Below are 17012 nucleotides of genomic sequence, written 5' to 3' on the forward strand. Positions count from 1 at the left end.
ACGAACATGGCCTAAGAAGGAGTGGGGGGTGTTACAAAACAAAGAAACATAACCAAATACGAAACAACAGAGGGGCGGCAGAAAATAACCGGCGTATATGCAATACAGCCATGCACAAGATCAAAATCGCACTCTACACTAATTATAACTGATTGACTTCCGGTCACAAGGAATTCGTTTCGTGAGCCCGTAATTTAAGGTAATTTTAGCCTTCAGTCAACCGCACGTTGCTGCGGCAGTATACCGCACTTTTTGTGAACCTGATCACGCAGCTTGAGCGTAGTTTGTGTTAAACGTTTGTCCCCGTGACACTACAAATGAAACGAAGCTAGCTTACATTGTGTCGGCGCGGCACCTTTCAAATGAGCGAGTTTTATTTAAATGATGGCAAGCAACGCAACTTGGCAACTGTATTCTTGCACCGTAGTCGATAGTTTATTTTTGTTCGATGCAAAAAAAAAAAATGATGCAAAATCCGATTCAGGTTTGTGCACCGGACCGCTTCATGACGTAGTTGCTCCCACGTAGGCTCTTGCAGCGCCACCTGCACAAGAAAAATCTCGCTTAACTCAGCAACCATGTCCAGAATCCAGGAACCTGAACTTCTCCTCGGTCATGACTGACTAAAGTAGAATGGTGAGCTAGCGCAGAAAATGTCTTGTGGTGGCACAAACGTTGCGCGGAGGGGACAGCTTTTTTTTTTTTTTTTTAGTTTTAGACAACCCATAATCGGGCACTTGAGTTACCGTAAGGTGGGCGCACACTGTGGTTCCGCACTTTTTCAGAGTTTGTTGTAAAAGTTAGGATCCGTTTTCACGACTAAGAAAATGATCGGCGCCGTTGGCAATAAATTTCTACAGCTGCCCAATTACAGCAAATCTGTATATGTCTACTCTCCCTGTTCTTATTCCGGTGAAGCTACTTTACCTTCTCATCGGTGAAGCTACTTCCCGTTCTAATCGCCACCGCCGAAGCCTCTTTCACAACTGCGCAATCGGGTGATAACGGGGCTAGCACGTTCATCAGCGGTCGAACGTTTAACTCGCTATGGGACGGATGCGTGTTGTTCGCTCAGAGGAAGAAGAACGGGAATCGAAGGAGCATTGGCGTGCACAGAAGGTCGAATAGGTGCGAAAACAACGGAAAGCCGCTGCCGCGGGACGTGCGGCCGCCGCCGTTGCCGCTTCAAGTTCCACCTCGTCGAGTAGCTGCGAACCTCTCCCGGATGAAAAGCCACTTGCTCGCTTTGAACGCAGATGTAAGTCAATACCGGTAATATATTAATCCATTGCGGCAAAACCCACGGAATCTACAGCTTCTTTAGTGTTTCCTTCCTCGACGGCTCCAGGAGTGACGTTTTTGGCCGGTGTTGTTCCCGTCTATCTTGAAGGGTTCCGAGCGACGTTTTGGTCGGCGTATTTCATGTTTAAGCAAGCGCATATCACCGGCTGCTCCCATATGCGTGCTTTTTTTTGGGGGGGGGGGGGGGAGGGGGGGGTATGCGGGCACAAGCAGACAGGCTTCACGCGCTCACCGTTCACATACAGGTATGAATGAATGAAACAAACTTTTATTAACAACAGGTTCAATCCGCGTTGCCTTCAGGAGACGCTCAAGCCTCCCCTCAAGGCAACGCGGATTGATCTTTCGCCTTTCACATACAGGAGAGAGAGAGAGAAATGAACGTTTATTTGCTGAAAAGACTAGCCAGGACTTGATCCTTGCCGGTCCGAGGTGGTAGGTCTCCTCAGTCCAGGAAACCTCTGGCGGTGGCTGCCGTCTTCGCCCGGTTCACAGGAGGAAAAACTTTTATTGCAGAGCATGCCAGTGCTAAACGCGCTGGATGAGAGTGGATCCCTCTTCACAGGATTCCATATGCTGACTTCGCCACCTGGCCCCAGGTAACCAGCCGTAGCTGATCCTCCAAGGCGGGGCTGGACAGCAAGATCTCCCATCGCTCGCTAGGAGAAAGGGCGGGGTTCTTAGTGGAGCAGTGGAGGATGGGGGGTGGGCGTTTTTGGCTGACGTCGCACTCTCGTATCATGTGGCGAAGAGTACCGAGCTGCTTGCATAACGGGCAGGTCTTGTCGTACTGATTTGGAAACATGCTTTTCAGTAAGTGAGGGTGAGGGAAAGACCCTGACTGAATCTGTCGATACAGTACTTGCTGCTCCCGCGTGAGTTCTGGGTGCGGGGCAGGAAGTTTCTGCCTATCATCTCGATAGTACCTCTCTATCTCTCTGTGGGTGACCATAGTTTCACCTCTGGCCTCCTCCTCAGCCGTTGCCCGGTACGCTAACGCGCGGGCCTGTCGGTGGGCAAACTCATTTCCCTCCACCAAGGAGTGGGCTGGAAGTTGGAACCCATACTAATTCAACATGGCTCCCTGGAGGTGTTTTGGCTCTCAGGATGCGAAGTGCCCGCCGGGACACCCAGCCTGACTGGAAGTTCCTGTGCGCCTGCTGTGAGTCGGTGACAACCTTGGAAATTCCCGGAAGGGTGAGGGCTAGGGCAATTGCCAACTCTTCCGTTTCTTCCACCTCACTGATTGGAAACGATGCGCTTGTCAGCAGCTCGCGCCTAGTTGTCACCACCGCCACTGCTCTGGTCGTCCCCTTGTTTTTGGAGGCGTCCGTGAAGACGACACCGTGTTCGATCTCCAGTAGCCTGTTGAGGGCACGAGCCCTAACTTCACGCCTGCCGCCATGGTGAGCCGGATTCATGTTCTTTGGGAGAGGCTTGGTCTTGATTGCGTCTAGCCATTTGTCCGCAAGCTGTTCTCGATCGGTCAGCTCTGCCACGTTCCAGCCGATTCTTCGCAGGACACGGCGGCCCGCCTTAGTGTGACTCAGCCTCTGTTTTTGGCTGGATAGGTAGCCCCCAACCAGCTCGTCCACTGTATTGTGTAGAGCCATCTGGAGGCGTTTGTCCGTCGACGCACTCATGAAAACTCCGATGGCTTGTTTCACTGCCTTGCGTATTATTGTGTCCACCTGGCTCTTTTATCCCTTGTTCATAAGGAGGTAAGGTGTTGCGTACGTTATTCTTGACACCACAAAGGCTTGTACCAGTCTCAGGGTGTCGTTCTCCTGCAGTCCTCTCCACGTTGTTGCCACCCGCCGAAGCATGTGCAAGATCTGTCCTGAGGAGTGCTTAAGCTTGCGCACAGACGTAGTGGCCTTGTTGTCGGCCTGGATGGTGAGCCCCAGAATCTTAACACTGGGTCCTGGAACGATGTCTTCGCCCTCTAGGACCACGTTCACGTCTTCCTTCCGTGCTTTGGGCGCCCGAGGGCGGACAACCACCAGTTCAGATTTTTTAAGTGCGAATGCACTTCTTAAGCGAGCCTGAAGCGTCCGCCGCCGTCCGCATAGCAACAGCTGCGGGTGCGCGCGCTCCTCGTCTTACTTGGCAACGGGGGGAGATGGGCGCGCGCTGCCTGGCCGCTGACATGGCACATACCCACGTGGGGGATTGGCCAGGAATCTCCTCGTCTTCCTTGGCAACGGGGGGAGATGGGCGCGCGCTGCCTGGCCGCTGACATGGCACATACCCACGTGGGGGATTGGCCAGGAATCTCCTCGTCTTCCTTGGCAACGGGGGGAGATGGGCGCGCGCTGCCTGGCCGCTGACATGGCACATACCCACGTGGGGGATTGGCCAGGAATCGGGCGTAAGAAGGGCTAATGCACCCGCTTAAAGGAGTACTGACACGAAATTTCAAAGCTGAGATCCGCTCTAGCAATCAAGTACAACGACAACACAAATAGGTGTCTGTGAATAAATGCATCTTTCTTTCTTTGTAGTTGCGTGTGTGTGTGTGATCTCTCTTTCGCGAACATTACCGAACCGCGCAAATTCAACTCGTGCATTCGCACTTTCACATTCTTCCCCTCGGGGAAATGCGGGGAATTTTTTAGCGAACATCGCAGTCCACACTCCTTTGCGCATTTACTAAGCACATCTGCGCCTGCTTGCAGCGTCTCTTTAATCCACCCTAAGGAGCCCGCCTTCGTCGTCCAGAGCGAAATGTCGTCGGCGTGGAGCGCGTGCCCCAAACCTACGACTACTCCGAGCGCCTTGGGCAGTCCTAATGGGGCCACCTTCTGGCGGTGGTGGGGAATATAAACGTGGAGGTATCACTGCCCGATTCAACCTGACTGCTGTCCTTCGTGGTCGTGGGGTTTGGGTTTGTGTGTTACACTGCCAGTAATATGCTTACGGCGGAGGAATGAAATTGACAGTCCAATGTTTCTCCGGGAAAATAAAGCTTGAGTACTTCGAAGTTTCATTCAGGTAACTGGCTAGAGTTTCTGGCTAATTTTGATGAGGATGCGGACTTTTGTGGTCTTTCGGTGGTAGAGTACTGAGCGTCGTCTCGGAAAGGAATTTGGAAAGGCTGAGCCACAATTAGGGCACAAGATTCAGGTGGAGAAATTGCGTCCTTTTATGAGTTCGAACAGGCATAAGTGAAGGTCCAGGAAGTGAGGCGTGAGCCTTGCGCCTGGCGGGATTGGCGCAGTGTTTAAAATACCCTTCTCATGTAGAAATGTATCAATAGGGCAAGCATGGTCGCTGTGTTAACGTGTATTTAGTAGAGCAGTCCTCGTCTGTGAAGAACTGTGCCGCGCCTGATCTGCGTCCTCATCATATGTAAGTGTATGCCTTTATTTAGGATCAGGGATATACTGTATCGACGCAAGGATGAGACCGCTCGCGACTTGGTGGGAGCCTTCTAAATTTAAAAAGAAAGCAAATCATCTGTCAGCCAAACTTCCGTTACATGCACTGCGGAAAAAGGAAGTTCGCGCAACGTACCCGTTTTATGTTTCAAGAACTTCTTGCTGAGCTTGCGCACCAAGATACCCAGGACGTGCGATATCTCAATTGCAGAATTGTATGCCTGTGAAAAACTGTGCAACTTACGGGGCAAAGAGAAAGTGGTTGATTGTAGGGTTTAACGCACCGACGCAACGCAGGCGATGAGACGCGCCGTAGTGGAGGGCTCCGGATTATATTTGACCTCCTGGGAATCTTTAACGTGCGCCCAAACCTCGTACACACGGGCATTTTTGCTTTTCGTCTCCATCAGGAAAGCGGCCGCTGCTGCCGGGAATCGAACCCGCGTCCTCATATGCTCAGCAGCACAACGCCTTAACCACTGAGCCACCGCGGCGGGTGCAAAGCGAAGAAGGGAACCCCACAACATAGGCGCAACACAGGTGCCTGTGTTTTGTGGTTCCCTTTCTCTTGTACAATAGGTTGCGCTCATGTCGTTGCTTCGTTCATTTGCACTCCCTTTGTGCACAGTACATTTCCACGCTGAACCACCAACTCAGCTACGTCTTCGTTGTTTTTCACTGTCATTGTTTTCATTTACCCTATATCGCACATTTACTGTGGTGATTTACAGCGCTGATAAATTCTAAATGAGAAGCGCCGTCCAGCATGAAGAGAAAGGTGGTAAAGACTGGCGGCGCAAGTCATCCCACCTACTCACGAGTACGGGTTCCCAGTGGTTGGGGATGCAGATCCGAGTCCGAGCGAAGTACCAGCTATGCAAGATGGCCGGCCAAAGCGCGGGCCCACCGGACGAACGACCCTAGGAGATGGGGTGGGCCGCTCCTAGCGGTCGTCAGGATCATTCCGTTGAACAGCCACGGTGACAACAGCGACAGCGGTGGCACAGCGCGGATTAGCACAAGCCAGAGCAGTGCGAGCAGTGCCGACATCTGAAGCACTGCGCTGACTGCGGGGACCAGCCGCGGAGTTTCGGGAACTGCTACGTCTCCGGTGTCGTCCACTGCAACGTACAAGGCTGGCAAGTGCCAGAACACAGGGGTAGTGGAACGTGCACAAAAACAAACAATTGGCAGCACATCACCTGGTGTATCGCTGCGATCCACCCCTCTCGCTACAGTATTCTCGTTCTCTATACCTGCCGCTCTTGAATTCATCAGGGTCCCCTGATGATGACGAATTCAATGCAAGTTCACTCAATTCAATTTCACGGCGTTGCACTGCTAGCGTACTATTTTTGGGACATTATTTTCTCTATTGTTTTAGAACAGCACGAAGCGACACAATTTGCTTTAGTGTTTTCCTTAATCCCACCACCATCCGTCACCACTTTTAACGCAGCATGCTATATTCCAGGCAATTGAGCGCCGCAGTCCTTGTGCCTGCGCATGCGTGCCTGGACGCGGCGCCTGCTGTAGTTTTGTACGGTGCAAGAAAGTGGGCGCTGCAAAATTATTTACACCTTTCTTGGTTCTAACACCCTTCGCCCTACCAAAAAGAAAAAAAAGAACACCGTTTGAATGGGTGTTTTATGGATAAAACACCGTATAAAACCGGTATTCTTGCATTTTTGCTAGTATGTAAGGGTGTTAGCTATAGACTGTGATTTACAATCGGGAAGTTGAAAATTATTTTACAGTATACTTTTGTAAAAGTTGCGCACGCACCAAGTCGGTGCGGTAAGGCGAGCCACGTTAGACGCCTTGGCTGGATTTGGTGGCAGCATAACGTGAAAGAAGTGGAGTCACTGACTGACTTTAGTATGCAAGAAACGCGTGCAGGCGTTCAGGAATGACTTCGTTCGCAGTTAGCAGACGGCACGGTTGTGATAGCTGGACCAAATATCTCCACTAAAGTTGCATGAAGAAGGGCTTCGCTGAGCCTAATTGTGTGACAGCTATAATTTTCGTACCCAAATGTTCCTCGAGCGGACACATAAGCGTCATTGTGCCACCTTAAAATGCTCACTGCCGCGATGCTTCATATCGCCAACTACGTTGTCCAGCTAAGCGGGCACGAGATTACGGTGAGTGCAAACAGGATGCGGCTACTTTTAGCTTCATTCCGTATCATGCGCGGTGTATTGTCATGACTGCCACAAGACAAAGTATCGTGTCTTTGAAGCGCGAAGCGTTCCCGCGCGAGGCGTTGGAAACGAGTGTCCTGGTGGCTTAGTACCGTGTCTACATGAAAGGACGACGACGACAGGAGACGGCGACAGTCTGAGCCGGTCTGTCTGTCGTGTCTGTCTGCGTGGTCGCTTGCTTCTAAGCTGCTTGGTTTTTCGCTTTCCTGGTTCAGGTGATCGGCCAACCTTCAGGCGGATTAGCGGTTGTTTCCCGCCATTCTTTTGGTCTTTTCTTTTCTTCCAGGTTGCTGGTTTCCGCGCCTGGATGTCTTTTGAGTCTCCTGGCCGGGGGAGTTCCCCCTGGGCGGCCTCGATTCGTCCGCAGGACATGCAATTGGAAGCCCTAAAGCACAGTGGGGTGGGCAGCATCCCCGTGGCCTTGGTGCCAGTAAGTGGCGGATTCATCCGGCTGAAAAACCCGCGGGCTGTACAGGCGGCACTTCGAGCGGCTACTGAGAAGTTCGAGCACATTACGGAGGTCCGCCCGTTTGGCAAAGGTGGCGTCTTGTGCCGATCGTCAGACGAGACCTGTGTCGCTGACCTCTTGAAATGTACAATGTTTACCTCTGTTCAGGTGAGTGCATTTATCCCCCCTCACCTTGCTTGCGTGAAGGGCATCGTTCGAGGTGTTGATGTTCAGATGACACCTCAGGAGGTACTAGAGCAGTTTTCGGTAGCGGGAGTCACCTCAGTTTACCGTTGCAGCCGTGTTGTAGAGAAAAACAGGGTGCCAACAGAATCTGTCATTGCTACATTTGTTGGGACGCAATGTCCATCGGAGATTAAAGTATGGCCTCTCATTTACCGTGTGGAACCTCTCTCTCCCCGGCCTCTTCAGTGCCACAACTGTTGGCGTTTTGGCCACACATCAAAGGCATGCAAATCGTCTCCCCGGTGTCGCGCATGCGGTGAGAGCCATTCTGTCGAGCTATGTACTGCCCAAGATGCCAAATGCTGTTTGTGTGGAGCGGCACACCCAGCTGACTATTCTAATTGCCCTGCGAGAGCTCAAGAAGTCCAAGTTGTCGAGGTCATGGGTAAGCGTCGCTGCTCGCGCGGGGATGCTGTTACAATTGTCAAAGAAAGGACACATGGTTATGCTGGAGTTACGGCCAAACACTCTCCATCACTCGCTGATGCAGCCGTAGTGAATACCATTGTTGCAGCGGTTGAACAAGCCGTTGCCAAGCTTCAACAGTCTTCCCTCGCTGACCCAGCTTTTGCTTCCGTTGTAGCAGCGGCTGTTGAGAAGGGTGTCTCTTCAGTAATCACCCAGTTAACTTCCACCATAATCGAGTGCGTGTCTCGCACAGTGGTGACTCAGCTGGCGCCACATTTGCAGCCCGCTCCCCTTTTGTGTACCTCCTCTCCCCAAGTGATCCAGCAAGTTTCCACCGTCCCTGAAGGTCCGCTGCTCTCAGCAGCTAATCTTGCCTCGGATTCTGTTAAAGTCTCGTCTACTCTCGCTACTTCGGTGCGTGGTTCGGAACATCCTACTTACGCTGAGGCTGGTACTTCGTCTGTTCGTGGTCCTACGGCCGACAACGAGTATATTCCTCCCCTTTCGCCCTCTTCAGACTCGGACATGGAGCTTCAGGCTTGGCCTATGGAGACTGTTCTTCAGTCTAGTAAACGTTCCGGATCACCTAGTACCGAAACCCTGGAAGTGCAGCCAAAAGCAAAATCCAAGAAAGGTAAATCTGTTTCAAAGCCCAAGAATCAGATATTACAAGCTGCAATTGCTGCAGCCGGTCTCTCTGAATCATAGGGGTTCTAAAAGTCGTTCAGTGGAATTGTCGCTCCGTTTCGGCAGGCTTTGCGGATTTACTTTGTTTGTGCTCCCAATTTTCCCCAGACGTAATTTTGCTACAGGAAACCTGGCTTAGTAGCAACCAAAAATTTGGACTTTATAATTACCGCACTTTTCGACTAGACAGGCCAACCCGAGGTGGCGGTCTGTTAAGTTTGATATCTACAAAGTTTGCCCACACCGCGAAGGTGTCCTTCCAACTTCAACGCCCAGACTGTGAAATTTTAGTGCTGGAATTAAAGCTACCTGGTTGCCTCCCCTTCTCATTGGCCAACGTGTACTTTCCTAGTGGCGTCGTTGATTCCGAACCACTTGATTTGGCTATTGCTTCGGCTGTACCTCCCATTATCTTTGCAGGAGACTTTAATTCCCACCACGTTACTTGGGGCTTCCGGACGGATTCTTGCGGTAATCGCTTGTTGGATTGGATTACAGATAACAACTTAACATGCATAAATTCGGATTCTCCAACCTACCATAAGGGACAAACGCAATCTGTTTTGGATTTAACTATATCTTCTCGAGGTGTTTCAGTGCCTTCTTGGTCGACCGTTGATGGCGGGTCGAGTAGTGACCACATCCCAATAGTTTTTGACATTGGGTGTCCCATCCGTTTCGTTAACCGCCAGAGCCGTTCTTTTGTTAACTATAAAAGGTTTCAAACCTCTCTGAAGGAGTCCCTGTCCTCTCTGGTCACACAAAATGAAGCTGAATGTGCGACAGGCCTTTGTTCCGCCCTTTCCTCTTCAGCTCAGTCGTCATTATTTGAAGTGATGTCGAAGAAGTCAGTATTACCGAGTCCCTGGTGGGACGAAGAATGTTCGCGCTGCTTTAGACGTAGAAAGGCGGCCTGGAAGAAACTTTGCCATAACCTATCCCCGCTTAACTGGTGCAACTACAAATATTTTTCAGCGGTATTCAAACGCGCTGTTTCTAATGCTAAACAGACTTATGACACAGATCGATCTCTGTGTCTCTCCAAGCCTAACAATAAGCGTGCGCTTTTTCGCTTTCTTCGATCGCGGAAAGCAGTACCCTCTCCAGATAATACAGACTCCGTGGTGCTATCGTCAGGTGAACTCTCAGAGTCCCTAGAGTCGATAGCTGATGGGCTTCAAGCTCGTTTTTCATCCTTCTTAGCGATGTCATTTACTCCGCCAGACGTGGTAGACGACTTCATAGAGGTAACGCTATCAGAGCTCGCTGACGTCATGACTAAATTGACTGCTGCAGCTCCTGGCCCAGATGGCATTACAACTGAAATGCTGAAGTTATTATTTGACGAGGCTCCCAATCATTTACTTAACATGATCAATTATTCTATTCGACATGCATGGATCCCCGATGTCTGGCGTCTCGCCAAAATACTTCCGGTACTTAAGAATGCTGATCAGGGCCTCTCGATTGAAAACGTCAGGCCTATTGCGTTGACATCTAATGTGGTTAAATTAATCGAGCGGATTTTGCAGCAGCGCATTATGCAATTGGTGTCCAGTTCTAGAATCTTTAGCCCGAGACAAATCGGTTTCCGCCCTGGGTGTTCCATTTGGAGTGCGCATATGGACCTTGAAAGCCGGATTAAACTTGCCCGTCGCACTAACCAGTTTTCGGCCCTAGTAACCCTAGATGTAGCAAAAGCTTTTGATAGCGTCGAATACCCTGTGTTGTTGTCCCGGTTACAAGTCTTAAACTTCCCAAGGTATATCATAGCTTGGATTTGTGAATTCCTGAGAGACAGGCAGTTCAGTTGTGTAAAATTTAATGTTACCTCCTCACAGCGGCCACAGTCTAGGGGCGTACCGCAAGGGGCGGTCCTTTCCCCTGTTCTTTTTAACATCCTTGTAAGCGCTATTCCGGTGGTTTCTGGTGTTTCTACATATGTATATGCCGACGATATTGCGTTTTTTGCATCAGCACCTGACATTCAATATCTTTACAAATTATTGCAGTCTTATCTGAATATTATTGCCTCCTGGTTGGACAGTATTTGTCTCTCTATGAATGTGAACAAATGTTCCTTATTAGTTTTTCCAATCTCAGGTCCTGTTAACATTACTCTCAGTTACCGACAGTGCATACTTCCTCAGGTTCCTTCTTTAAAGTACCTCGGGATTATTTACACCAGTGAACTTTACTGGACCCCACATATAGCCCTCATTGAGGCCAAAGGTGCACGTGCTGTTGGGATGTTGAGAAGTCTCAGTCATAGAAAGAAGGGCATGCGCAGAGAGACCCTTCTTATGATATATAGAATGTACGTTCGCCCCATTTTAGAGTTTGGGTGCGTGTTATTCTCTGGGTGCGCCGCGTATAAGCTTCATCGTCTGGTTATTCTGGAGCGCCAGGCTCTTCGCTGCTGTTTAGGGTTGCCTAAGAATGCAGCAAATGCAGTAGTTTACTTGGAAGCGCGCGTTCCTCCTCTGCTTAATAGGTTCCGGATTCTGACGGTTGAAACTTTTCTGAGAGCTTATAGCTCTGAGGTGAACAGGGAGCAGTTTATCTTTATTGCAGAACCAAGTGCGTTTATGGTGCACCATTGGCCCAGGTCCTTATGTCCACAAAGCACTTTGATACAGAGCTTCCTTTCTCCATTGGGTGTAGCAATAAATCAGATTATTCCATATACTGACAGGAGTTCACCTCTTTCTATCAATTTCCGGAACATTTTCCCCAAAAATGCTAAACTTTTACCTGCCCGGCTACTCAATCGCCTTCTCGAAGATTATTTGGCCTCTATGCAGCCAGATGCTATAATTTATACAGATGCCTCTCAACGAGAAGAAAAATCCGGTATCGGAATATTTTCCCTTTCCCTTAACTGGTCCTTTTCGGTTCGTCTGCGTGATTTTATCCCCATATTCTTTGCGGAATTCCTGGCAATAGTCCTGGCGCTACGAAAGCTGGATGTGTCAATTACATCTCCAATGATAATTTCCGACTCTTTTTCTGTATGCCTAGCCCTTTCTTCCCCTAAAGACACTCCCCTTCTGCGGACGTTTCGGTCACTCCTGCCACCTCACTTCACTGAAATTCACCTTCTTTGGGTTCCTGGTCATGCAGGGATCACATTCAACGAGACTGCCGACTCTCTAGCAAGGGTAGCACTCTCTGGGCCTGTAGTAGACGTCGTAGAGCCGACACCTTTAATAACAGCAGCTAGGTACCGTAGGATGCTGAAACTCCAAGTACAGCAAGAATCGGTTTTATTATCATTAAGGGATTTTAATCATCTTAAATTTTCATGGAAACCTGAATGGTGCCCTTCACGCAACTTGGAGGTGATTATTACAGCCTTACGTTGTAGAGTACCCAAGTTAAATAGGTATTTGCACAGGTCTCGTCTGGCGCCAACAGCTCTGTGCAGCTATTGCAACGAAGACGAGTCAGTCGATCACTACCTTTTGACATGCCGACGTTTTTCCCGACTCAGACGTCAGTCCCTGGAGGTGCCGCTTAACAGTTTGGGGATATCCCTAACAGTGCCGGCTATTCTATCGTTCGGGGCATCCGAAACGGGGTTCTGCCGCCGGGATGTATGCTCTGCCCTCCTGCGCTACATTGAAAATTCAAAACGATTCTCTTTATGATTGCGATTGGTCACCCTCGCTTTGATTTTTCAGGATTTTTTTTTTCCTTTTTTCTCAAAAATTTTTCAAACCGGTCTAAATTATCTTTCCTAAACGTCACGTGATTAGAAAAGAATTCCATTCATTTTAACCATCCTCTGTTGATTGGCCGATCCCCTGATTGGGTATGTGCCATGCCTAAAGGCGCAACAACAACAACAACAACAGTCTGAGCCCCTAAAATCATGCACAACTCCGGCTAATTGGGAAACGAGTCCGTTACTGGGCAACCGTCGGTGGCTGATGTGGGGGGTCCTACATGTGTGCTATGGACCATCAGTTACCATTGTTTGTGCAGTCGAAAGCTTTATGACTGTAAACACGGGAGCGCGTGCAACTCAATACATGCAGAACGCTCTGGTGAGAGGCTGACGTGCTATCGCAGCTTGTGGGATTGGCATACGCACTTCCTGAAAGCGCTTTATCGCGTGGCTGCCTGCTGCATTAGGCACAGGTGCCGTCAGAAGTAAATTGAAGCACGGGAGCGGTGGCCGAACCGCATAGAAGCGCCGTGTAGCTGCACCGGCGGTAAACGAAAGGCGTAGAACACGCATGCGCGCCAGCCAGCGATGATAGTCCACCTATATACTTCTCAACCCACTTCTTGTAACGCGGCTTCGAGCACTATTCGCAGCATACTGGTCTCGGCGATGGCGCTGATCAGAGGCGGTATCTGGCAGCGTCGCTCACACACTTTCAGTGCACGCGAGCTGCTGGAGGAGCGTCGCAATAGCAGGGATCTGAAGTGACAATTTTTCTTTTCTAATATTTTTAGGTGGGTCCATACCTCGGCAAAGTTGGCGCGGCTCACTCAAACTCACTCACAATTTTTTTTTTCGAATCACCACTCACTCAAACTCAGACTCAATGCTGAGCAGCACATCTGCGCTCACTCAAACTCAAACTCACATTGAGCTCACAACTCAGAACTCACTCGGACTCAAAACTCAAAATGTACTCAGAACTCAAAATGTACTCAAACTCAAAATGTAATCAAAACTCAAAATGTACTCAAACTCAAAATGTACTCAAACTCAATTTGGACTCAAAACTCAAAATGTACTCAAAACTCAAAATGTACTCAAACTCAAAATGAACTCAAAACTCAAAATGGACTCAAAACTCAAAATGTACTCAAACTCAAAATGAACTCAAAACTCAAAATGGACTCAAAACTCAAAATGTACTCAAACTCAAAGTGAACTCAAACTCAAAATGGACTCAAAACTCAAAATGTACTCAAACTCAAAATGAACTCAAAACTCAAAATGGACTCAAAACTCAAAATGTACTCAAACTCAAAGTGAACTCAATACTCAAAATGTACTCAAACTCAAAATGTACTCAAAACTCAAAATGTACTCAAAACTCAAAATGTACTCAAACTCAAAATGGACTCAAAACTCAAAATGTACTCAAAACTCCAAATGAACTCAGAACTCAAAATGGGCTGAGAACTCAAAATGAATTCAGAACTCACATGGCCTCACAGAGATTGAGACAGTCAGAGAGTGAGAGTGAGAGTTTGAGAGTGTGAGATTGAGAGTGTGAGAGTGAGAGTGAGAGTGAGAGTGTGAGTGTGAGTGAGAGTGAGAGTGTGAGTGTGACTGAATGAGAGTGAGAGTGAGAGTGAGAGTGTGAGTGAGAGTGAGAGTGAGAGTGAGAGTGAGAGTGAGAGTGGGAGAGTGAGAGTGAGAGTGAGAGTGAGAGTGAGAGTGAGAGTGAGAGTGTGAGTGTGAGTGAGAGTGAGAGTGAGAGTGAGAGTGAGAGTGAGAGTGAGAGTGTGAGTGTGAGTGTGAGTGAGAGTGAGAGTGAGAGTGAGAGTGAGAGTGAGAGTGAGAGTGAGAGTGAGAGTGTGAGTGTGAGTGTGAGTGTGAGTGAGAGTGAGAGTGAGAGTGAGAGTGTGAGTGTGAGTGTGAGTGTGAGTTTGAGAGAGTAGAGTGAGAGAGTAGAGTGAGAGTGAGAGTGAGAGTGAGAGTGAGAGTGAGAGTGTGAGTGTGAGTCAGAGTCAGAGTCAGAGTCAGAGTCAGAGTCAGAGTGTGAGTGTGAGTGTGAGTCAGAGTGTGAGTCAGAGTGTGAGTCAGAGTCAGAGTCAGAGTGAGAGTGAGAGTGTGTGAGTGTGTGAGTGTGTGAGTGTGTGAGTGTGTGAGTGTGTGAGTGTGAGTGTGAGTCTGAGAGTGAGAGTGAGAGTGAGAGAGTGAGAGTGAGAGTGTGCACCTTTTGCTGTATACCTTTTGCGATATCCTCGTAATTATAACCAGAAAGCATTTTCATATTTGTCCCACGTGACCCCCTCGACGAGACCTTTAATTTTATACCCCACACACCCTAGCAGGGTCATATGGAATTCATACCAGTCAAACTAACCATGACTTATGACTGTAACCAGGACGCATTGTTTAGGTGTCCGACATGATTCCCCTAACTGGAACCTTCAATTTGACGCCCCACATGCTTCAGTGGCCTCACCTTGAATTTAACCCCATCTATGACTCATAATGACCATCTCATGATTCGAACTACGAAGCCTTTTTTTTATTTGTACCACGTGATTCCCCTCTTCAAGGCCGTAAATTTGATACCCTACACTTCCTAGCGGGGTCACTTCGAATTTTACCCCAATATAAGACTCGCCATGACAATCTAATGGTTATAACCAAAAAGCATTTTTGTATTTCTCCCACGTGATTCGGCTCATCAAGACCATTGATTTGATACCCATCACATCCTAGCGGAATCAATTTGAACGTTAAACCAATCAATGACTAACCATGACTATCTCATGATATAGCCCTACCACATTTTTGTCCCACGTGATTTTCCTTATCGGAACCTTCAATTTGATACCCCGGACACCCAGTGGCATCATTGTGAATTTTAACCTAATTTATGACCCATTTTGACTATGTCATGATAATAATCAGGAAGCACGTGATTACCCTCATCGAGACCTTTAATTTGATACGCCCTAGCGTCATGAACCTGAATTTTAACCGAATCTTTGACTTACCATGACTACGTCATGATATATCCATATCTCATGTTCGTCCCGAAAGATTCCCCACATCGAGACTTTGAATTTGATTCCCCACATGCCCTCGCAGCGTCATTTTGAATTTTAACCCAATCTATGACTCATTATGACTGCCTGATGACTACAATCAGGAAGCATTTTTTTTATTTACCCCGCGTGATTCCGTTAATCCGGACCTTTCATTTGATACCTTACATGCCTTAGCCTCATCAGTTTCACTTTTCACCCAATCTAATGTGGTCATTATTCTGTCTTAAGGGGCGCTGCACAGTCAATTCAGCTAATTCATTTGAAACAGTAGAAAGGACAGCCCCCGCCCCCATTTCCCCCCGGCTCTCACCTCTTCCTTTGTGACCCCTAGTATATCAAGCCGTTAACAGTAGCAGGCGAACAACCAGCACGCCAGCGCCGCCGTGTGCTTTCCCACCACCCTTTCCCACGCTCTTAGTGGATCCGTCAGGAGGAAAAGTTAAGACAACCCTTTTTTATGACCTCACCAGTCAATTATCACTCACGCGCCCAGCCGCGAAAATTAGGTATACAGCAAGTGCTTATGGCCATAAAAATTCAACAAGAAACTAAAAAAAATCAGACACCACCTCCCTCCCAACCGATCATGCAGATCGCGATTGGTGCCATACCCGCAGGTAACTTGAATTCCGAGCCCACAGTGACGCATGAAACTTAACAGCCAACCATAGCTGCCTGCTAGGCTACTCATATGTAGTCCTCCTATTTACTCAGAACTCAAAATGTACTGAAAACTCAATATGTAATCAAACTCAAAATGTGCTCAAACTCAAAATGTACTCAGAACTCAAAATGGACTCAAACTCAAAATGTACTCAGAACTCAAAGTGGACTCAAACTCAAAATGTACTCAGAACTCAAAATGGACTCAAACTCAAAATGAGCTCAAACTCAAATTGTACTCAGAACTCAAAATGAACTCAAACTCAAAATTGACTCAAACTCAAAATGTACTCAGAACTCAAAATGGACTCAAACTCAAAGTGTACTCAGAACTCAAAATGAACTCAAACTCAAAATGTACTCAGAACTCAAATTGGACTCAAACTCAAATTGTACTCAGAACTCAAAATGGACTCAAACTCAAAATGTACTCAGAACTCAAAATGGACTCAAACTCAAAATGTACTCAGAACTCAAAATGGACTCAAACTCAAAATGGACTCAAACTCAAAATGTACTCAGAACTCAAAATGGACTCAAACTCAAAATGTACTCAGAACTCAAAATGGACTCAAACTCAAAATGGACTCAGAACTCAAAATGGACTCAAACTCAAAATGTACTCAGAACTCAAAATGGACTCAAACTCAATCGGACTCAAACTCAGTCGTGATCACTCGGCTCAAACTCACTCAAACTCAAACTCACCATGCCACACTAGCCTCGCGCTCACTCAAACTAAAACTCACGCGTGAGTTTGAGTCCAAATGAGTCTGAGTGAGTGGACTCATGAGTGAGTTTGCCGACCTCTGCCAGAGAGGGCGCGCAGCCCCTGAAAAGGCTTGTAAAGAGACGCTGGGTGAAGTTTTCTATAATTTGTGGTAATAAATGCGTTAATACTAGATCGGTGTTCTTATTTTT

At 48.2% G+C, this 17012-nt stretch overlaps 1 long non-coding RNA gene across 1 annotated transcript in view; it reads right to left on the minus strand.

Annotated features, from left to right (window-relative positions):
- Positions 1-212: 212 nt before the first annotated feature.
- The window catches only part of LOC144150971 (uncharacterized), a 23632-nt gene continuing 6832 nt past the window's right edge, over positions 213-17012 (minus strand). Inside the window, exons 2-3 of the long non-coding RNA XR_013318591.1 lie at positions 5501-5803; positions 213-544 (exon numbers count right to left, since the gene is read on the minus strand). This is a non-coding gene — a long non-coding RNA (uncharacterized LOC144150971). The remainder of the gene's footprint in view (positions 545-5500; positions 5804-17012) is intronic.

This window comes from Haemaphysalis longicornis, unplaced genomic scaffold (assembly GCF_048455015.1).
Source record: "Haemaphysalis longicornis isolate Haplotype H1 unplaced genomic scaffold, Haemaphysalis longicornis Haplotype H1 scaffold_88, whole genome shotgun sequence".
Classification (NCBI taxonomy): domain Eukaryota; kingdom Metazoa; phylum Arthropoda; class Arachnida; order Ixodida; family Ixodidae; genus Haemaphysalis; species Haemaphysalis longicornis.